Consider the following 22,720-nt stretch of genomic DNA (forward strand, 5'->3'; position numbering starts at 1 on the left):
AGAGCCGGAAGATAGAAGCCGGGTGAGTATGAGAAGAAAAGAAGACTTCAGAGGCGGCAGAAGACTTCATGATCTTCACTGAGGTAACGCACAGCACTGCAGCTGTGCGCCTTTGCTCCCATACACCTCACATACTCCGGTCACTGTAAGGGTGCAGGGCGCAGGGGGGCGCCCTGGGCAGCAATATAAACCTCTTTCGCAAAAATATAACATATATACAGCTGGGCACTTTATATATGTATAAGCCTTCACCAATTTTACAGTTTAAGCGGGACAGAAGCCCGCCTCCGAGGGGGCGGGGCTTCTCCCTCAGCACTCACCAGCGCCATTTTTTCTCCACAGCACCGCTGAGAGGAAGCTCCCCGGACTCTACCCTGCTTATACCACGTTAGACAAGAGGGTTGAAAAGAGGGGGGGGGGGCACATAATTCGCAAATTACATACAGCAGCACTACTGGGCAAACATTAAGTTACTGTTTTATTCCTGGGTTATATAGCGCTGGGGGGTGTGCTGGCATACTCTCTCTCTGTCTCTCCAAAGGGCCTTGTGGGGAAACTGTCTTCAGAAAAAGCATTCCCTGTGTGTGAAGTGTGTCGGTACTAGAGATGAGCGGGTTCGGTTTCTCTGAATCCGAACCCGCACGAACTTCATGTTTTTTTTCACGGGTCCGAGCGACTCGGATCTTCCCGCCTTGCTCGGTTAACCCGAGCGCGCCCGAACGTCATCATGACGCTGTCGGATTCTCGCGAGACTCGGATTCTATATAAGGAGCCGCGCGTCGCCGCCATTTTCACACGTGCATTGAGATTGATAGGGAGAGGACGTGGCTGGCGTCCTCTCCATTTAGATTAGGAGAGAGAGAGAGAGATTGACCTGAGGCTGATACTGTAGAAGAGAGTGCAGAGTTTAGTGACTGACCACAGTGACCACCAGCAGTGCAGTTGTTTTATTTAATATATCCGTTCTCTGCCTGAAAAAAACGGTACACACAGTGACTCAGTCACATACCATATCTGTGTGCACTGCTCAGCCCAGTGTGCTGCATGCCTGCATCATCTATGTATATATTATATATCTGACTGTGCTCAGCTCACACAGCTTATAATTGTGGGGGAGACTGGGGAGCACTGCAGTGCCAGTTATAGGTTATAGCAGGAGCCAGGAGTACAAGACAGTCACATACCATATCTGTGTGCACTGCTCAGCCCAGTGTGCTGCATCATCTATGTATATATTATATATCTGACTGTGCTCAGCTCACACAGCTTATAATTGTGGGGGAGACTGGGGAGCACTGCAGTGCCAGTTATAGGTTATAGCAGGAGCCAGGAGTACATATTATATTAAAATTAAACAGTGCACACTTTTGCTGCAGGAGTGCCACTGCCAGTGTGACTGACCAGTGACCTGACCACACTGACCACCAGTATAGTTAGTAGTGTACTATATTGTGATTGCCTGAAAAAGTTAAACACTCGTCGTGTGACTTCACTTGTGTGGTGTTTTTTTTTTTATTCTATTAAAAACTCATTCTGCTGACAGACAGTGTCCAGCAGGTCCGTCATTATATAATATATATACCTGTCCGGCTGCAGTAGTGATATATATATATTTTTTATATCATTATTTATCATCCAGTCGCAGCAGACACAGTACGGTAGTTCACGGCTGTAGCTACCTCTGTGTCGGCACTCGGCAGTCCATCCATAATTGTATACCACCTACCCGTGGTTTTTTTTTCTTTCTTCTTTATACATACATACTACTACATCTCTTTATCAACCAGTCTATATTAGCAGCAGACACAGTACAGTACGGTATTTCACGGCTGTGGCTACCTCTGTGTCGGCACTCGGCAGTCCGTCCATAATTGTATACCACCTAACCGTGGTTTTTTTTTCTTTCTTCTTTATACATACATACTACGACATCTCTTTATCAACCAGTCTATATTAACAGCAGACACAGTACAGTACGGTAGTTCACGGCTGTGGCTACCTCTGTGTCGGCACTCGGCAGTCCGTCCATAATTGTATACCACCTAACCGTGGTTTTTTTTCTTTCTTCTTCATACATACATACTACGACATCTCTTTATCAACCAGTCTATATTAGCAGCAGACACAGTACAGTACGGTAGTTCACGGCTGTGGCTACCTCTGTGTCGGCACTCGGCAGTCCGTCCATAATTGTATACCACCTAACCGTGGTTTTTTTTTCTTTCTTCTTTATACATACATACTACGACATCTCTTTATCAACCAGTCTATATTAGCAGCAGACACAGTACAGTACGGTAGTTCACGGCTGTGGCTACCTCTGTGTCGGCACTCGGCAGTCCGTCCATAATTGTATACCACCTAACCGTGGTTTTTTTTTCTTTCTTCTTCATACATACATACTACGACATCTCTTTATCAACCAGTCTATATTAGCAGCAGACACAGTACAGTACGGTAGTTCACGGCTGTGGCTACCTCTGTGTCGGCACTCGGCAGTCAGTCCATAATTGTATACCACCTACCCGTGGTTTTTTTTTCTTTCTTCTTCATACATACATACTACTACATCTCTTTATCAACCAGTCTATATTAGCAGCAGACACAGTACAGTACGGTAGTTCACGGCTGTGGCTACCTCTGTGTCGGCACTCGGCAGTCCATCCATAATTGTATACCACCTACCCGTGTTTTTTTTTTCTTTCTTCTTCATACATACATACTACGACATCTCTTTATCAACCAGTCTATATTAGCAGCAGACACAGTACAGTACGGTAGTTCACGGCTGTGGCTACCTCTGTGTCGGCACTCGGCAGTCCGTCCATAATTGTATACCACCTAACCGTGGTTTTTTTTTCTTTCTTCTTCATACATACATACTACGACATCTCTTTATCAACCAGTCTAAATTAGCAGCAGACACAGTACGGTAGTTCACGGCTGTAGCTACCTCTGTGTCGGCACTCGGCAGTCCGTCCATAATTGTATACTAGTATCCATCCATCTCCATTGTTTACCTGAGGTGCCTTTTAGTTGTGCCTATTAAAATATGGAGAACAAAAATGTTGAGGTTCCAAAATTAGGGAAAGATCAAGATCCACTTCCACCTCGTGCTGAAGCTGCTGCCACTAGTCATGGCCGAGACGATGAAATGCCAGCAACGTCGTCTGCCAAGGCCGATGCCCAATGTCATAGTACAGAGCATGTCAAATCCAAAACACCAAATATCAGTAAAAAAGGACTCCAAAACCTAAAATAAAATTGTCGGAGGAGAAGCGTAAACTTGCCAATATGCCATTTACCACACGGAGTGGCAAGGAACGGCTGAGGCCCTGGCCTATGTTCATGGCTAGTGGTTCAGCTTCACATGAGGATGGAGGCACTCAGCCTCTCGCTAGAAAAATGAAAAGACTCAAGCTGGCAAAAGCAGTAGCACCGCAAAGAACTGTGCGTTCTTCGAAATCCCAAATCCACAAGGAGAGTCCAATTGTGTCGGTTGCGATGCCTGACCTTCCCAACACTGGACGTGAAGAGCATGCGCCTTCCACCATTTGCACGCCCCCTGCAAGTGCTGGAAGGAGCACCCGCAGTCCAGTTCCTGATAGTCAGATTGAAGATGTCAGTGTTGAAGTACACCAGGATGAGGAGGATATGGGTGTTGCTGGCGCTGGGGAGGAAATTGACCAGGAGGATTCTGATGGTGAGGTGGTTTGTTTAAGTCAGGCACCCGGGGAGACACCTGTTGTCCGTGGGAGGAATATGGCCGTTGACATGCCTGGTGAAAATACCAAAAAAATCAGCTCTTCGGTGTGGAACTATTTCAACAGAAATGCGGACAACAGGTGTCAAGCCGTGTGTTCCCTTTGTCAAGCTGTAATAAGTAGGGGTAAGGACGTTAACCACCTCGGAACATCCTCCCTTATACGTCACCTGCAGCGCATTCATAATAAGTCAGTGACAAGTTCAAAAACTTTGGGTGACAGCGGAAGCAGTCCACTGACCAGTAAATCCCTTCCTCTTGTAACCAAGCTCACGCAAACCACCCCACCAACTCCCTCAGTGTCAATTTCCTCCTTCCCCAGGAATGCCAATAGTCCTGCAGGCAATGTCACTGGCAATTCTGACGAGTCCTCTCTTCTTCCTGGGATTCCTCCGATGCATCCTTGCGTGTAACGCCTACTGCTGCTGGCGCTGCTGTTGTTGCTGCTGGGAGTCGACGGTCATCCCAGAGGGGAAGTCGTAAGCCCACTTGTACTACTTCCAGTAAGCAATTGACTGTTCAACAGTCCTTTGCGAGGAAGATGAAATATCACAGCAGTCATCCTGCTGCAAAGCGGATAACTGAGGCCTTGACAACTATGTTGGTGTTAGACGTGCGTCCGGTATCCGCCGTTAGTTCACAGGGAACTAGACAATTTATTGAGGCAGTGTGCCCCCGTTACCAAATACCATCTAGGTTCCACTTCTCTAGGCAGGCGATACCGAGAATGTACACGGACCTCAGAAAAAGACTCACCAGTGTCCTAAAAAATGCAGTTGTACCCAATGTCCACTTAACCACGGACATGTGGACAAGTGGAGCAGGGCAGGGTCAGGACTATATGACTGTGACAGCCCACTGGGTAGATGTATGGACTCCCGCCGCAAGAACAGCAGCGGCGGCACCAGTAGCAGCATCTCGCAAACGCCAACTCTTTCCTAGGCAGGCTACGCTTTGTATCACCGGTTTCCAGAATACGCACACAGCTGAAAACCTCTTACGGCAAATGAGGAAGATCATCGCGGAATGGCTTACCCCAATTGGACTCTCCTGTGGATTTGTGGCATCGGACAACGCCAGCAATATTGTGTGTGCATTAAATATGGGCAAATTCCAGCACGTCCCATGTTTTGCACATACCTTGAATTTGGTGGTGCAGAATTATTTAAAAAACGACAGGGGCGTGCAAGAGATGCTGTCGGTGGCCAGAAAAATTGCGGGACACTTTCGGCGTACAGGCACCACGTACAGAAGACTGGAGCACCACCAAAAACTACTGAACCTGCCCTGCCATCATCTGAAGCAAGAAGTGGTAACGAGGTGGAATTCAACCCTCTATATGCTTCAGAGGTTGGAGGAGCAGCAAAAGGCCATTCAAGCCTATACAATTGAGCACGATATAGGAGGTGGAATGCACCTGTCTCAAGCGCAGTGGAGAATGATTTCAACGTTGTGCAAGGTTCTGATGCCCTTTGAACTTGCCACACGTGAAGTCAGTTCAGACACTGCCAGCCTGAGTCAGGTCATTCCCCTCATCAGGCTTTTGCAGAAGAAGCTGGAGACATTGAAGGAGGAGCTAACACGGAGCGATTCCGCTAGGCATGTGGGACTTGTGGATGGAGCCCTTAATTCGCTTAACAAGGATTCACGGGTGGTCAATCTGTTGAAATCAGAGCACTACATTTTGGCCACCGTGCTCGATCCTAGATTTAAAGCCTACCTTGGATCTCTCTTTCCGGCAGACACAAGTCTGCTGGGGTTGAAAGACCTGCTGGTGAGAAAATTGTCAAGTCAAGCGGAACGCGACCTGTCAACATCTCCTCCTTCACATTCTCCCGCAACTGGGGGTGCGAGGAAAAGGCTCAGAATTCCGAGCCCACCCGCTGGCGGTGATGCAGGGCAGTCTGGAGCGACTGCTGATGCTGACATCTGGTCCGGACTGAAGGACCTGACAACGATTACGGACATGTCGTCTACTGTCACTGCATATGATTCTCTCACCATTGAAAGAATGGTGGAGGATTATATGAGTGACCGCATCCAAGTAGGCACGTCACACAGTCCATACTTATACTGGCAGGAAAAAGAGGCAATTTGGAGGCCATTGCACAAACTGGCTTTATTCTACCTAAGTTGCCCTCCCACAAGTGTGTACTCCGAAAGAGTGTTTAGTGCCGCCGCTCACCTTGTCAGCAATCGGCGTACGAGGTTACATCCAGAAAATGTGGAGAAGATGATGTTCATTAAAATTAATTATAATCAATTCCTCTGCGGAGACATTGACCAGCAGCAATTGCCTCCACAAAGTACACAGGGAGCTGAGATGGTGGATTCCAGTGGGGACGAATTGATAATCTGTGAGGAGGGGGATGTACACGGTGATATATCGGAGGGTGATGATGAGGTGGACATCTTGCCTCTGTAGAGCCAGTTTGTGCAAGGAGAGATTAATTGCTTCTTTTTTGGGGGGGGTCCAAACCAACCCGTCATATCAGTCACAGTCGTGTGGCAGACCCTGTCACTGAAATGATGGGTTGGTTAAAGTGTGCATGTCCTGTTTTGTTTATACAACATAAGGGTGGGCGGGAGGGCCCAAGGACAATTCCATCTTGCACCTCTTTTTTCTTTTATTTTTCTTTGCGTCATGTGCTGTTTGGGGAGGGTTTTTTGGAAGGGACATCCTGCGTGACACTGCAGTGCCACTCCTAAATGGGCCCGGTGTTTGTGTCGGCCACTAGGGTCGCTAATCTTACTCACACAGTCAGCTACCTCATTGCGCCTCTTTTTTTCTTTGCGTCATGTGCTGATTGGGGAGGGTTTTTTGGAAGGGACATCCTGCGTGACACTGCAGTGCCACTCCTAAATAGGCCCGGTGTTTGTGTCGGCCACTAGGGTCGCTAATCTTACTCACACAGTCAGCTACCTCATTGCGCCTCTTTTTTTCTTTGCGTCATGTGCTGATTGGGGAGGGTTTTTTGGAAGGGACATCCTGCGTGACACTGCAGTGCCACTCCTAAATGGGCCCGGTGTTTGTGTCGGCCACTAGGGTCGCTAATCTTACTCACACAGTCAGCTACCTCATTGCGCCTCTTTTTTTCTTTGCGTCATGTGCTGATTGGGGAGGGTTTTTTGGAAGGGACATCCTGCGTGACACTGCAGTGCCACTCCTAAATGGGCCCGGTGTTTGTGTCGGCCACTAGGGTCGCTAATCTTACTCACACAGTCAGCTACCTCATTGCGCCTCTTTTTTTCTTTGCGTCATGTGCTGATTGGGGAGGGTTTTTTGGAAGGGACATCCTGCGTGACACTGCAGTGCCACTCCTAAATGGGCCCGGTGTTTGTGTCGGCCACTAGGGTCGCTAATCTTACTCACACAGTCAGCTACCTCATTGCGCCTCTTTTTTTCTTTGCGTCATGTGCTGATTGGGGAGGGTTTTTTGGAAGGGACATCCTGCGTGACACTGCAGTGCCACTCCTAAATGGGCCCGGTGTTTGTGTCGGCCACTAGGGTCGCTAATCTTACTCACACAGTCAGCTACCTCATTGCGCCTCTTTTTTTCTTTGCGTCATGTGCTGATTGGGGAGGGTTTTTTGGAAGGGACATCCTGCGTGACACTGCAGTGCCACTCCTAAATGGGCCCGGTGTTTGTGTCGGCCACTAGGGTCGCTTATCTTACTCACACAGTCAGCTACCTCATTGCGCCTCTTTTTTTCTTTGCGTCATGTGCTGATTGGGGAGGGTTTTTTGGAAGGGACATCCTGCGTGACACTGCAGTGCCACTCCTAGATGGGCCAGGTGTTTGTGTCGGCCACTAGTGTCGCTTAGCTTAGTCATCCAGCGACCTTGGTGCAAATTTTAGGACTAAAAATAATATTGTGAGGTGTGAGGTATTCAGAATAGACTGAAAATGAGTGGAAATTATGGTTTTTGAGGTTAATAATTATATGGGATCAAAATGACCCCCAAATTCTATGATTTAAGCTGTTTTTTAGTGTTTTTTTAAAAAAACGCCCGAATCCAAAACACACTCGAATCCGACAAAAAAAATTCGGTGAGGTTTTGCCAAAACGCGGTCGAACCCAAAACACGGCCGCGGAACCGAACCCAAAACCAAAACACAAAACCCGAAAAATTTCAGGCGCTCATCTCTAGTCGGTACACGTGTGTCGACATGTCTGAGGAAGAAGGCTATATTAGAGAGGAGCGGGAGCAAATGAATGTGGTGTCTCCGCCGACAGCTGATTGGATGGATATGTGGAATGTTTTAAATGCTAGTGTAAACTCATTGCACAAAAGATTAGACAAGGCAGAAGCTTTGGGACAGTCAGGGTTTCAACCCATGCCTGATCCTATGTTGCAGGGACTGTCAGGGTCTCATAAGCGCCCACTATCCCAGATTGTTGACACAGATACCGACACGGATTCGGACTCCAGTGTCGATTACGATGATGCAAAGTTACAGCCAAAATTGGCAAAATCCATTCGATTTATGATTATGGCAATAAAAGATGTTTTGCACATCACAGAGGAACCCCCTGTCGCTGACAAGAGGGTACATATGTACAAGGGAAAGAAGCCTGAGGTAACCTTTCCCCCCTCACACGAGCTGAACGAGTTATGTGAAAAAGCTTGGGAATCTCCAGATAAAAGACTGCAGATTTCCAAAAGGATTCTTATGGCGTATCCTTTCCCATCAACGGATAGGTTACGATGGGAATCCTCCCCTAGGGTGGACAAAGCATTAACACGCTTATCCAAGAAGATAGCCCTCCCGTCCCAGGATACGGCTACCCTCAAAGAGTGTGCTGACCGCAAACAGGAGATTACCCTGAAGTCCATTTATACACATTCAGGTACCTTACTCAGACCGGCAATTGCGTCGGCCTGGGTGTGTAGTGCTGTAGCGGCATGGACAAATACCTTATCTGAGGGGATGGATAGCCTAGACAAGGATACTATTTTATTGACCCTGGGGCATATAAGAGATGCTGTCCTATATATGTGTGTATGCAAACTACAGGTGGTGCTGCAGGGCCCACACCCTTTTACTTGTCTTGTAGAGCAGCTCTGAAGCTGTTACAGTGCCCAGCTGCTGCAAGAAATCAGCTTGAATGCTTCAGGGGCTTGGGCATGGCCAACATGAGCCCCACACCGAAGGAGGGTGGGGGTGTTTAATGCAAACTTGGGGTTATCCAAGCGCCGCAAAAGGCCGCCATGCCCTGCATGCCCCTTTTCTCTTTTCATATACAGATGAGGGTTCCAGCCAACTTTGGCCCACTGCTTGGATGACATCACCGTATGCAAATCCGTCTGCTGCAGACCTTCCCCCAGGAATGCTTGCAATAGTTGTTGCATATGGTTTAATGTCTGAGGGTGCTTCAGTATTAGGCAGCCTTCCGCCCTCCCATGTTCATCTGAAAAGATGTGGTCTCCCTGCAGTTGTTGTCCCCAGACGAGAGTTCCCTTGTGCTTCCTCAGTTAAATCTCCTTAACTTGACGGGGGTGTGCCCGAGCAGCCACCCTCCCCAGCCCTATCCCAACACATACTTATCTTGCATATGAGATCTCTTGATCATGAAGATAGTTCTCACAGGTTGAGGTTCATCCTGGCCCCGCTCCCCGCTGGAGAGCGCTGATGGGGACAGCAGCGGGGCTTCAGCAGAAGGGTGAGTACGTGTGGCCAGAGACCTCCCTTCCCATGTGCAGGCCTGCAGAGTCTGCCGCGCAGGATGGGGCATGTGGCACTCTCCCTCCCAGGGGCTCTTCCAGATGTAGCTCCTCAGCAGTATTTTTCCCGGGCTGCGCGGCGCTCTCCCCGACTGGCATCCGCCCTGGAACACTGCCTTCCTGAACGCAACATCAGCAGGGGGCCCTGGCCTCATCACCATCCCAGGTCTTTCTCATGTATGTATCATGTATGTGTGTGTGATATATGTATGAATCATATATGTTTGTGATCTATCTATCTATCTATCTATCTATCTATCTATCTATCTATCTATCGTATGTGTGTGTATATATATGTATCTATCATGTATGTATGTATGTATCTATCTTGTATGTATGTGTTCTATCTATCTATCTATCTATCTATCTATCGTGTGTGTGATATATGTATGTATCTTTCATGTATGTGTTATATGTATGTATCACACCTTCCTCTATACATATACATACATACATACATACATACATACATACACACACACACCTATATCTGTACGTACACTGACATACACACACCAACATCTATACATTAACACGCTGACCCCTAAACGTACACCAACGTACCCACACCTGCATCTATACCTACACATGCTGACACGTGGACGTACACCGGCTTACCCACATGTGAATCTATACATACATGTGCTGACACCTGGACATACACTGATGTACCCACACCTAACATCTATACATACACATGCTAACACCTGGACGTATACAGACGTACCCACATTTGCATCCATGCATATATAGATGTAGGTGTGTGTACGTCAGTGTACGTCCAGGTGTCAACGCGTGTATGTATAGATGCAGGTGTGGGTACGTCTGTGTATGTCCAGGTGTCAGAATGTGTATGTATAGATGCAGGTGTGGGAAGGTCAGTGTAGGTTCAGGTGTCAGCGCGTGTATGTATAGATGCAGGTGCTTGTATGTCCAGATGTCAGTGCATGTATGTATAGATGCAAGTGTGGGTACGTCGGTGTATGTCCATTTGTCAGCGCGTGTATATATAGATGCAGGTGCTTGTATGTTGGTGTATGTCCAGGTGTCAGCATGTGTATGTATAGATGCAGGTGTGGGAATGTTGGTGTATGTCCAGGTGTCAGGGCGTGTATGTATGGATATTAGGTGTGGGTACATCAGTGTATGTCCAGGTGTTAGCGCATGTATGTATAGATGTGTATATATACACACACATACGATAGATAGATAGATAGATAGATAGATAGATAGATAGATAGATAGATAGATAGATAGATAGATAGATAGATAGATAGATAGATAGATAGATATTATAAGGGCACGGTCGTGCCCTTATATTAAGGCTGAATCGAACAAACGGAATTCTCCCATAGGGAACTTCTGAGATGGGGGCATGGTGTTTGAGGGGCTACACCTCAAAACTGATTGGACGTACTGAGATGAAATTTGGCATGGGCGTGTAGAATCGTCACCCGGTGCTGCATGCCAAATTTCAGGGCAAAATAATAAAAAATGAGGAATTGGGAGTAACCTAAAGTTCCAACTGTCAGTTTTTTTCTGTGACTTCCTTTGTGGCCTTTTGACACCGTTTTCCTATAGAGTGAATTAGATATTTTTTGGGAAGGCATAACTCCGGATAGAGGACGAATTAAGACTTGGGGTTTGTTTTACTAGATAGAGTATGCCCCAGTGTAGTGCCTTTTGGGGTTGTGGTTTTTCAGAAAGTTATAGGGTTTTTTTAATTAAGAGAAATATGCCCCATTATAGAGATAGGGCTTTTCAATTTGTTGCGGCTGCGCAGTGGCCGCCAGGAGAGCGAGAGTGAGTGAGGGAAGGGGTCTCGTGCAGGCTGAGGTTATAAAAGTAGCTGCTGGCGGCGGGAGGAGAGCCAGCGGTTCCTGGGTGTGTGCACCTGCGGTCCCTTACAGACTGCAGCGACCCATTAGGACTGTGGAGGAGAGGGGTAGCGGCATAGCAGCCGCAGGCTTACCGACAGTGCTCACTACTGAGCAATATGGTCCCCTTACCCGAAGTGGGAGCCGCAGCGGGAGGAATAGCTGGAGTTGCGCCGCAGGAGAAAGTCAGAGGACATCCAGAAGAGACATCCGGTGCAGCGCTGACTCCTGACTGACAGCGCTTGCCTACTGAGCGGTGTGGTACCCCCACACCTGAAGCGGGTGCGGGAGCGGCAGCCGGAGAAGACAGCTGTGCTGCACGGAAGAAGTCAGGCAGCAGCAGCACCAGCGGGCTGAGGTGGGGAGGATCAGTATGGTCCCTTACGTGCGGCTCACATTCAGATCCATCCGGCTCCCTTCCCCTCCTCCCCTGCACCCTTAGCAGCCTGCCCCCACATCTCATTCACCCACCGCCGCAGACTCCTCCCCCACACGGTTATTATAATAAGGCCACCCCCTACCCCCTTCCCTCCCTGCTGTGTGTCCAGCCACCCCCCCCCTCACCTGCTGTGTGTCCGGCCTACCCCCCCCCCCCTCACCTGCTGTGTGGCCAGCCCCCCCCCTCACCTGCTGTGTGTCCGGCCTACCCCCCCCCTCCCTGCTGTGTGTCCAGCCCCCCCCCCCCTCACCTGCTGTGTGTCCGGCCTACCCCCCCCCCCTGCTGTGTGTCCAGCCCCCCCCCCTCACCTGCTGTGTGTCCAGCCCCCCCCTCACCTGCTGCGTGTCCAGCCCCCCCCCCTCCTCCCCTGCTGTGTGTCCGGCCTACCCCCCCCCCCCTCCCTGCTGTTTGTCCGGCCACCCTCCCCTCCCCTGCTGTGTGTCCGGCCACCCTCCCCTCCCCTGCTGTGTGTCCGGCCTACCCCCCCCTCCCCTGCTGCGTGTCCAGCCCCCCCCCTCACCTGCTGCGTGTCCAGCCCCCCCCTCACCTGCTGTGTGTCCAGCCCCCCCCCCTCACCTGCTGTGTGTCCACCCCCCCCCTCACCTGCTGTGTGTCCACCCCCCCCCCCTCACCTGCTGTGTGTCCAGCCCCCCCCCTCACCTGCTGTGTGTCCAGCCCCCCCCCTCACCTGCTGTGTGTCCAGCCACCCCCCCTCCCCTGCTGTGTGTCCGGCCTACCCCCCCCCCTCCCTGCTGTTTTTCCGGCCACCCTCCCCTCCCCTGCTGTGTGTCCTGCCTACCCTTCCCTCCCTGCTGTGTGTCCAGCCACCCCCCCCCTCACCTGCTGTGTGTCCGGCCTACCCTCCCCTCCCCTGCTGTTTGTCTGGCCACCATCCCCTCCCCTCCCCTGCTGTGTGTTCGGCAACTCCCCCCTCTTCCCGCTGTGTTCGGCCACCCCCTACCCCCTCCCCTCCCTGCCGTGTGTCCGGTCACCCTCCCCTCTCTGCTGGGTGTCCGGCCACCCCCCCCAGACACGCAGCACCTGACACACACAGACATGCAACGCCTGACACGCATACGCATATGCAGCGCCTGACACACACGCACACACACAGCACCTGACACACACACACACACACACACACACAGCACCTGACACACACGCACACACACAGCACCTGACACACACACACACAGCACCTGACACTCACACGGACCTGACACACGCGCACACACACTCACACGCAGCACCTGACACACACGCAGCACCTGACACACGCACACACAGACGCAGCACCTGACACTCACACGGACCTGACACACACGCACACACTCACAAGCGGCGCCTGACGCACATAGACATGCGACGCCTGACGCACACGCGGCGCCTGACGCACACGCGGCGCCTGACGCACACGCGGCGCCTGACAGACACGCGGCGCCTGACACACGCGGCGCCTGACACACACGCACAGGCAGCGCCTGGCACACACGCACAGGCAGCGCCTGGCACACACGCACAGGCAGCGCCTGACACACACGCAGTGCCTGACACACACAGACACGCAGCGCCTGACACACACAGACACGCAGCGCCTGACACACACAGACACGCAGCGCCTGACGCACAGGCAGCGCCTGACACACACGCACACGCACAGGCAGCGCCTGACACACGCAGCGCCTGACACACGCAGCGCCTGACACACACACGCACCTGACACTCACATGCTCCTGACACACGCAGCACCTGACATACTCACACGCAGCACCTGACACACACGCAGACACGCAGCATCTGACACACACACACGCAGCACCTGACACACACACGCAGCACCTGACACACAAACACGCAGACACGCAGCGCCTGACACACACGCAGACACGCAGCGCCTGACACACACGCAGACACGCAGCGCCTGACACACACGCAGACACGCAGCGCCTGACACACACACAGCGCCTGACACACACGCAGCGCCTGACACACACGCAGCGCCTGACACACACGCAGACACGCAGCGCCTGACACACACGCAGACACGCAGCGCCTGACACACACGCAGCGCCTGACACACACGCAGACACGCAGCGCCTGACACACACGCAGACACGCAGCGCCTGACACACACGCAGCACCTGACACACACGCAGACACGCAGCGCCTGACAGACACGCAGCGCCTGACAGACACGCAGCGCCTGACACACACGCAGACACGCAGCACCTGACACACACGCAGACACGCAGCGCCTGACACACACGCAGACACGCAGCGCCTGACACACACGCAGACACGCAGCGCCTGACACACACGCAGACACGCAGCACCTGACACACACGCAGACATGCAGCACCTGACAGACACGCGCACACACACACACACACACACACACACACAGCACCTGACACAGATATGCAGCGCCTGACACACACACGCAGACATACAGCGCCTGACACACACACACGCAGACATGCAGCACCTGACACACACATGCAGCACCTGACAGACACACACACCCACACACACACACAGACATGCAGCACCTGACACACCCACACACACACACATGCATCACCTGACACACCCACACACACAGACATGCATCACCTGACACACCCACACACATATACAGACATGCAGCACCTGACACACACACACACACACACACACAGACATGCAGCGCCTGACACACACACATACAGACATGCAGCACCTGACACACACACACACACACACATACAAACATGCAGCACCTGACACACACACACACACGCAGCACCTGACACACATATATACATGTGGCATTTAACGCACACACGCACAGCACCTGACACACAATCATATACACTCAGAGCACCTAACACACACATACACTCGCAGCACCTCACACACACTCGTATACACACGCAGCACCTGCCACTCACACATATATACACATGCAGCACCTGCCACTCCCACATACATGAACAGCACCTGACACACACATACACGCGCAGCACCTGACAGTCACACACATACAGATGCGACAGCTGACACAAACACATACACGCTCAACACCTGACACCCACGTGGCAGCTGACGCATACAAATGCAGCACCTGAAATACACACATATACACGTGCAGCACCTGAGACACACACATACAGCACCTGAGACACACACACACACACATGTATGTACACGCGCGGCTCCAGGCACACACATACGTACGTACACACGCGGCACGTGACACACACACGTACACGCGCGGCACCTGACACACACACACACGTACGTACGTACGTACGTACGTACGTACGTACGTACGTACATGTGTGGCACCTGACACACACACGTATGCACACGTGTGGCTCCTGACACACACGCGCGTTGCTCCTGACACACACACATGTACGTACACGCTCGGCTCCAGACACACACACGTATGTATACGCGCGGCACCTGAAACCTACACGTATGTACGTATACGCGCGGCTCCTGACACCCTCACGCATGTACACGCGTGGCTCCTGGCACACACACACACGTACACGCGCGGCACCTGACACATACACGCGTGTACGTACACACATGCACAGCACCTGACATACACACATGTAGGTACGCGCCACCTGACACACACACACACACACACGTACACGCACGACACCTGACACACACGTACGTACGCGCACGGCACCTGACACACACGTACATACTAGTGATGAGTGGGTTCGGTTCGTCGGAATCCGGACCCCCCGAACTTCACCCATTTCTCTGACGTCCTAGTGGATGCTGGGACTCCGTAAGGACCATGGGGAATAGCGGCTCCGCAGGAGACAGGGCACAAAATAAAAGCTTAAGGATCAGGTGGTGTGCACTGGCTCCTCCCCCTATGACCCTCCTCCAAGCCTCAGTTAGATTTTTGTGCCCGGCCGAGAAGGGTGCAATCTAGGTGGCTCTCCTGAGCTGCTTAGAATAAAAGTTTAGTTTAGGTTTTTTTATTTTCAGTGAGTCCTGCTGGCAACAGGCTCACTGCATAGTGGGACTAAGGGGAGAAGAAACGGACTCACCTGAGTGCAGAGTGGATCGGGTTTCTTAGGCTACTGGACATTAGCTCCAGAGGGACGATCACAGGTTCAGCCTGGATGGGTCACCGGAGCCGCGCCGCCGTCCCCCTTACAGAGCCAGAAGAGACGAAGAGGTCCGGTGAAATCGGCGGCAGAAGACATCCTGTCTTCAGACTAAGGTAGCGCACAGCACCGCAGCTGTGCGCCATTGCTCTCAGCACACTTCACACTCCGGTCACTGAGGGTACAGGGCGCTGGGGGGGAGCGCCCTGAGACGCAATATAACAGTATATACCTAGAGATGAGCGCCTGAAATTTTTCGGGTTTTGTGTTTTGGTTTTGGGTTCGGTTCCGCGGCCGTGTTTTGGGTTCGAACGCGTTTTTGCAAAACCTCACCGAATTTTTTTTGTCGGATTCGGGTGTGTTTTGGATTCGGGTGTTTTTTTCAAAAAACACTAAAAAACAGCTTAAATCGTAGAATTTGGGGGTCATTTTGATCCCAAAGTATTATTAACCTCAAAAACCATAATTTACACTCATTTTCAGTCTATTCTGAATACCTCACACCTCACAATATTATTTTTAGTCCTAAAATTTGCACCGAGGTCGCTGTGTGAGTAAGATAAGCGACCCTAGTGGCCGACACAAACACCGGGCCCATCTAGGAGTGGCACTGCAGTGTCACGCAGGATGTCCCTTCCAAAAAACCCTCCCCAAACAGCACATGACGCAAAGAAAAAAAGAGGCGCAATGAGGTAGCTGTGTGAGTAAGATTAGCGACCCTAGTGGCCGACACAAACACCGGGCCCATCTAGGAGTGGCACTGCAGTGTCACGCAGGATGGCCCTTCCAAAAAACCCTCCCCAAACAGCACATGACGCAAAGAAAAAAAGAGGCGCAATGAGGTAGCTGTGTGAGTAAGATTAGCGACCCTAGTGGCCGACACAAACACCGGGCCCATCTAGGAGTGGCACTGCAGTGTCACGCAGGATGTCCCTTCCAAAAAAACCTCCCCAAACAGCACATGACGCAAAGAAAAAAAGAGGCGCAATGAGGTAGCTGTGTGAGTAAGATTAGCGACCCTAGTGGCTGACACAAACACCGGGCCCATCTAGGAGTGGCACTGCAGTGTCACGCAGGATGTCCCTTCCAAAAAACCCTCCCCAAACAGCACATGATGCAAAGAAAAAAAGAGGCGCAATGAGGTAGCTGACTGTGTGAGTAAGATTAGCGACCCTAGTGGCCGACACAAACACCGGGCCCATTTAGGAGTGGCACTGCAGTGTCACGCAGGATGTCCCTTCCAAAAAACCCTCCCCAATCAGCACATGATGCAAAGAAAAAGAAAAGAAAAAAGAGGTGCAAGATGGAATTGTCCTTGGGCCCTCCCACCCACCCTTATGTTGTATAAACAAAACAGGACATGCACACTTTAACCAACCCATCATTTCAGTGACAGGGTCTGCCACACGACTGTGACTGATATGACGGGTTGGTTTGGACCCCCCCCAAAAAAGAAGCAATTAATCTCTCCTTGCACAAACTGGCTCTACAGAGGCAAGATGTCCACCTCATCATCACCCTCCGATATATCACCGTGTACATCCCCCTCCTCACAGATTATCAATTCGTCCCCACTGGAATCCACCATCTCAGCTCCCTGTGTACTTTGTGGAGGCAATTGCTGCTGGTCAATGTCTCCGCGGAGGAATTGATTATAATTCATTTTAATGAACATCATCTTCTCCACATTTTCTGGATGTAACCTCGTACGCCGATTGCTGACAAGGTGAGCGGCGGCACTAAACACTCTTTCGGAGTACACACTTGTGGGAGGGCAACTTAGGTAGAATAAAGCCAGTTTGTGCAAGGGCCTCCAAATTGCCTCTTTTTCCTGCCAGTATAAGTACGGACTGTGTGACGTGCCTACTTGGATGCGGTCACTCATATAATCCTCCACCATTCTATCAATGTTGAGAGAATCATATGCAGTGACAGTAGACGACATGTCCGTAATCGTTGTCAGGTCCTTCAGTCCGGACCAGATGTCAGCATCAGCAGTCGCTCCAGACTGCCCTGCATCACCGCCAGCGGGTGGGCTCGGAATTCTGAGCCTTTTCCTCGCACCCCCAGTTGCGGGAGAATGTGAAGGAGGAGATGTTGACAGGTCGCGTTCCGCTTGACTTGACAATTTTCTCACCAGCAGGTCTTTCAACCCCAGCAGACTTGTGTCTGCCGGAAAGAGAGATCCAAGGTAGGCTTTAAATCTAGGATCGAGCACGGTGGCCAAAATGTAGTGCTCTGATTTCAACAGATTGACCACCCGTGAATCCTTGTTAAGCGAATTAAGGGCTCCATCCACAAGTCCCACATGCCTAGCGGAATCGCTCCGTGTTAGCTCCTCCTTCAATGTCTCCAGCTTCTTCTGCAAAAGCCTGATGAGGGGAATGACCTGACTCAGGCTGGCAGTGTCTGAACTGACTTCACGTGTGGCAAGTTCAAAGGGCATCAGAACCTTGCACAACGTTGAAATCATTCTCCACTGCGCTTGAGACAGGTGCATTCCACCTACTATATCGTGCTCAATTGTATAGGCTTGAATGGCCTTTTGCTGCTCCTCCAACCTCTGAAGCATATAGAGGGTTGAATTCCACCTCGTTACCACTTCTTGCTTCAGATGATGGCAGGGCAGGTTCAGTAGTTTTTGGTGGTGCTCCAGTCTTCTGTACGTGGTGCCTGTACGCCGAAAGTGTCCCGCAATTCTTCTGGCCACCGACAGCATCTCTTGCACGCCCCTGTCGTTTTTTAAAAAATTCTGCACCACCAAATTCAAGGTATGTGCAAAACATGGGACGTGCTGGAATTTGCCCATATTTAATGCACACACAATATTGCTGGCGTTGTCCGATGCCACAAATCCACAGGAGAGTCCAATTGGGGTAAGCCATTCCGCGATGATCTTCCTCAGTTGCCGTAAGAGGTTTTCAGCTGTGTGCGTATTCTGGAAAGCGGCGATACAAAGCGTAGCCTGCCTAGGAAAGAGTTGGCGTTTGCGAGATGCTGCTACTGGTGCCGCCGCTGCTGTTCTTGCGGCGGGAGTCCATACATCTACCCAGTGGGCTGTCACAGTCATATAGTCCTGACCCTGCCCTGCTCCACTTGTCCACATGTCCGTGGTTAAGTGGACATTGGGTACAACTGCATTTTTTAGGACACTGGTGAGTCTTTTTCTGACGTCCGTGTACATTCTCGGTATCGCCTGCCTAGAGAAGTGGAACCTAGATGGTATTTGGTAACGGGGGCACACTGCCTCAATAAATTGTCTAGTTCCCTGTGAACTAACGGCGGACACCGGACGCACGTCTAACACCAACATAGTTGTCAAGGCCTCAGTTATCCGCTTTGCAGTAGGATGACTGCTGTGATATTTCATCTTCCTCGCAAAGGACTGTTGAACAGTCAATTGCTTACTGGAAGTAGTACAAGTGGGCTTACGACTTCCCCTCTGGGATGACCATCGACTCCCAGCGGCAACAACAGCAGCGCCAGCAGCAGTAGGCGTTACACGCAAGGATGCATCAGAGGAATCCCAGGCAGGAGAGGACTCGTCAGAATTGCCAGTGACATGGCCTGCAGGACTATTGGCATTCCTGGGGAAGGAGGAAATTGACACTGAGGGAGTTGGTGGGGTGGTTTGCGTGAGCTTGGTTACAAGAGGAAGGGATTTACTGGTCAGTGGACTGCTTCCGCTGTCACCCAAAGTTTTTGAACTTGTCACTGACTTATTATGAATGCGCTGCAGGTGACGTATAAGGGAGGATGTTCCGAGGTGGTTAACGTCCTTACCCCTACTTATTACAGCTTGACAAAGGGAACACACGGCTTGACACCTGTTGTCCGCATTTCTGGTGAAATACCTCCACACCGAAGAGCTGATTTTTTTGGTATTTTCACCTGGCATGTCAACGGCCATATTCCTCCCACGGACAACAGGTGTCTCCCCGGGTGCCTGACTTAAACAAACCACCTCACCATCAGAATCCTCCTGGTCAATTTCCTCCCCAGCGCCAGCAACACCCATATCCTCCTCATCCTGGTGTACTTCAACACTGACATCTTCAATCTGACTATCAGGAACTGGACTGCGGGTGCTCCTTCCAGCACTTGCAGGGGGCGTGCAAATGGTGGAAGGCGCATGCTCTTCACGTCCAGTGTTGGGAAGGTCAGGCATCGCAACCGACACAATTGGACTCTCCTTGTGGATTTGGGATTTCGAAGAATGCACAGTTCTTTGCTGTGCTGCTTTTGCCAGCTTGAGTCTTTTCATTTTTCTAGCGAGAGGCTGAGTGCTTCCATCCTCATGTGAAGCTGAACCACTAGCCATGAACATAGGCCAGGGCCTCAGCCGTTCCTTGCCACTCCGTGTCGTAAATGGCATATTGGCAAGTTTACGCTTCTCCTCCGACAATTTTATTTTAGGTTTTGGAGTCCTTTTTTTTCTGATATTTGGTGTTTTGGATTTGACATGCTCTGTACTATGACATTGGGCATCGGCCTTGGCAGACGACGTTGCTGGCATTTCATCGTCTCGGCCATGACTAGTGGCAGCAGCTTCAGCACGAGGTGGAAGTGGATCTTGATCTTTCCCTAATTTTGGAACCTCAACATTTTTGTTCTCCATATTTTAATAGGCACAACTAAAAGGCACCTCAGGTAAACAATGGAGATGGATACTAGTATACAATTATGGACTGCCTGCCGAGTGCAGACACAGAGGTAGCCACAGCCGTGAACTACCGTACTGTACTGTGTCTGCTGCTAATATAGACTGGTTGATAAAGAGATGTCTATGTAACTATGTATGTATAAAGAAGAAAGAAAAAAAAACCACGGTTAGGTGGTATACAATTATGGACGGACTGCCTGCCGAGTGCCGACACAGAGGTAGCCACAGCCGTGAACTACCGCACTGTACTGTGTCTGCTGCTAATATATAGACTGGTTGATAAAGAGATAGTATACTCGTAACTAGTATGTATGTATAAAGAAAGAAAAAAAAACCACGGTTAGGTGGTATATACAATTATGGACGGGCTGCCGAGTGCCGACACAGAGGTAGCCACAGCCGTGAACTACCGCACTGTACTGTGTCTGCTGCTAATATATAGACTGGTTGATAAAGAGATAGTATACTCGTAACTAGTATGTATGTATAAAGAAAGAAAAAAAAACCACGGTTAGGTGGTATATACAATTATGGACGGGCTGCCGAGTGCCGACACAGAGGTAGCCACAGCCGTGAACTACCGCACTGTACTGTGTCTGCTGCTAATATAGACTGGTTGATAAAGAGATAGTATACTCGTAACTAGTATGTATGTATAAAGAAAGAAAAAAAAAACCACGGTTAGGTGGTATATACAATTATGGACGGGCTGCCGAGTGCCGACACAGAGGTAGCCACAGCCGTGAACTACCGCACTGTACTGTGTCTGCTGCTAATATAGACTGGTTGATAAAGAGATAGTATACTCGTAACTAGTATGACTATAAAGAAAGAACAAAAAACCACGGTTAGGTGGTATATACAATTATGGACGGGCTGCCGAGTGCCGACACAGAGGTAGCCACAGCCGTGAACTACCGCACTGTACTGTGTCTGCTGCTAATATATAGACTGGTTGATAAAGAGATAGTATACTCGTAACTAGTATGTATGTATAAAGAAAGAAAAAAAAACCACGGTTAGGTGGTATATACAATTATGGACGGGCTGCCGAGTGCCGACACAGAGGTAGCCACAGCCGTGAACTACCGCACTGTACTGTGTCTGCTGCTAATATATAGACTGGTTGATAAAGAGATAGTATACTCGTAACTAGTATGTATGTATAAAGAAAGAAAAAAAAACCACGGTTAGGTGGTATATACAATTATGGACGGGCTGCCGAGTGCCGACACAGAGGTAGCCACAGCCGTGAACTACCGCACTGTACTGTGTCTGCTGCTAATATATAGACTGGTTGATAAAGAGATAGTATACTCGTAACTAGTATGTATGTATAAAGAAAGAAAAAAAAAACACGGTTAGGTGGTATATACAATTATGGACGGGCTGCCGAGTGCCGACACAGAGGTAGCCACAGCCGTGAACTACCGCACTGTACTGTGTCTGCTGCTAATATATAGACTGGTTGATAAAGAGATAGTATACTCGTAACTAGTATGTATGTATAAAGAAAGAAAAAAAAACCACGGTTAGGTGGTATATACAATTATGGACGGGCTGCCGAGTGCCGACACAGAGGTAGCCACAGCCGTGAACTACCGCACTGTACTGTGTCTGCTGCTAATATATAGACTGGTTGATAAAGAGATAGTATACTCGTAACTAGTATGTATGTATAAAGAAAGAAAAAAAAACCACGGTTAGGTGGTATATACAATTATGGACGGGCTGCCGAGTGCCGACACAGAGGTAGCCACAGCCGTGAACTACCGCACTGTACTGTGTCTGCTGCTAATATATAGACTGGTTGATAAAGAGATAGTATACTCGTAACTAGTATGTATGTATAAAGAAAGAAAAAAAAACCACGGTTAGGTGGTATATACAATTATGGACGGGCTGCCGAGTGCCGACACAGAGGTAGCCACAGCCGTGAACTACCGAACTGTACTGTGTCTGCTGCTAATATAGACTGGTTGATAAAGAGATAGTATACTACTAATATTATATATACTGGTGGTCAGGTCACTGGTCACTAGTCACACTGGCAGTGGCACTCCTGCAGCAAAAGTGTGCACTGTTTAATTTTAATATAATATTATGTACTCCTGGCTCCTGCTATAACCTAT

This window comes from Pseudophryne corroboree, unplaced genomic scaffold (assembly GCF_028390025.1).
Source record: "Pseudophryne corroboree isolate aPseCor3 unplaced genomic scaffold, aPseCor3.hap2 scaffold_166, whole genome shotgun sequence".
In the NCBI taxonomy this organism is placed as follows: Eukaryota; Metazoa; Chordata; class Amphibia; order Anura; family Myobatrachidae; genus Pseudophryne; species Pseudophryne corroboree.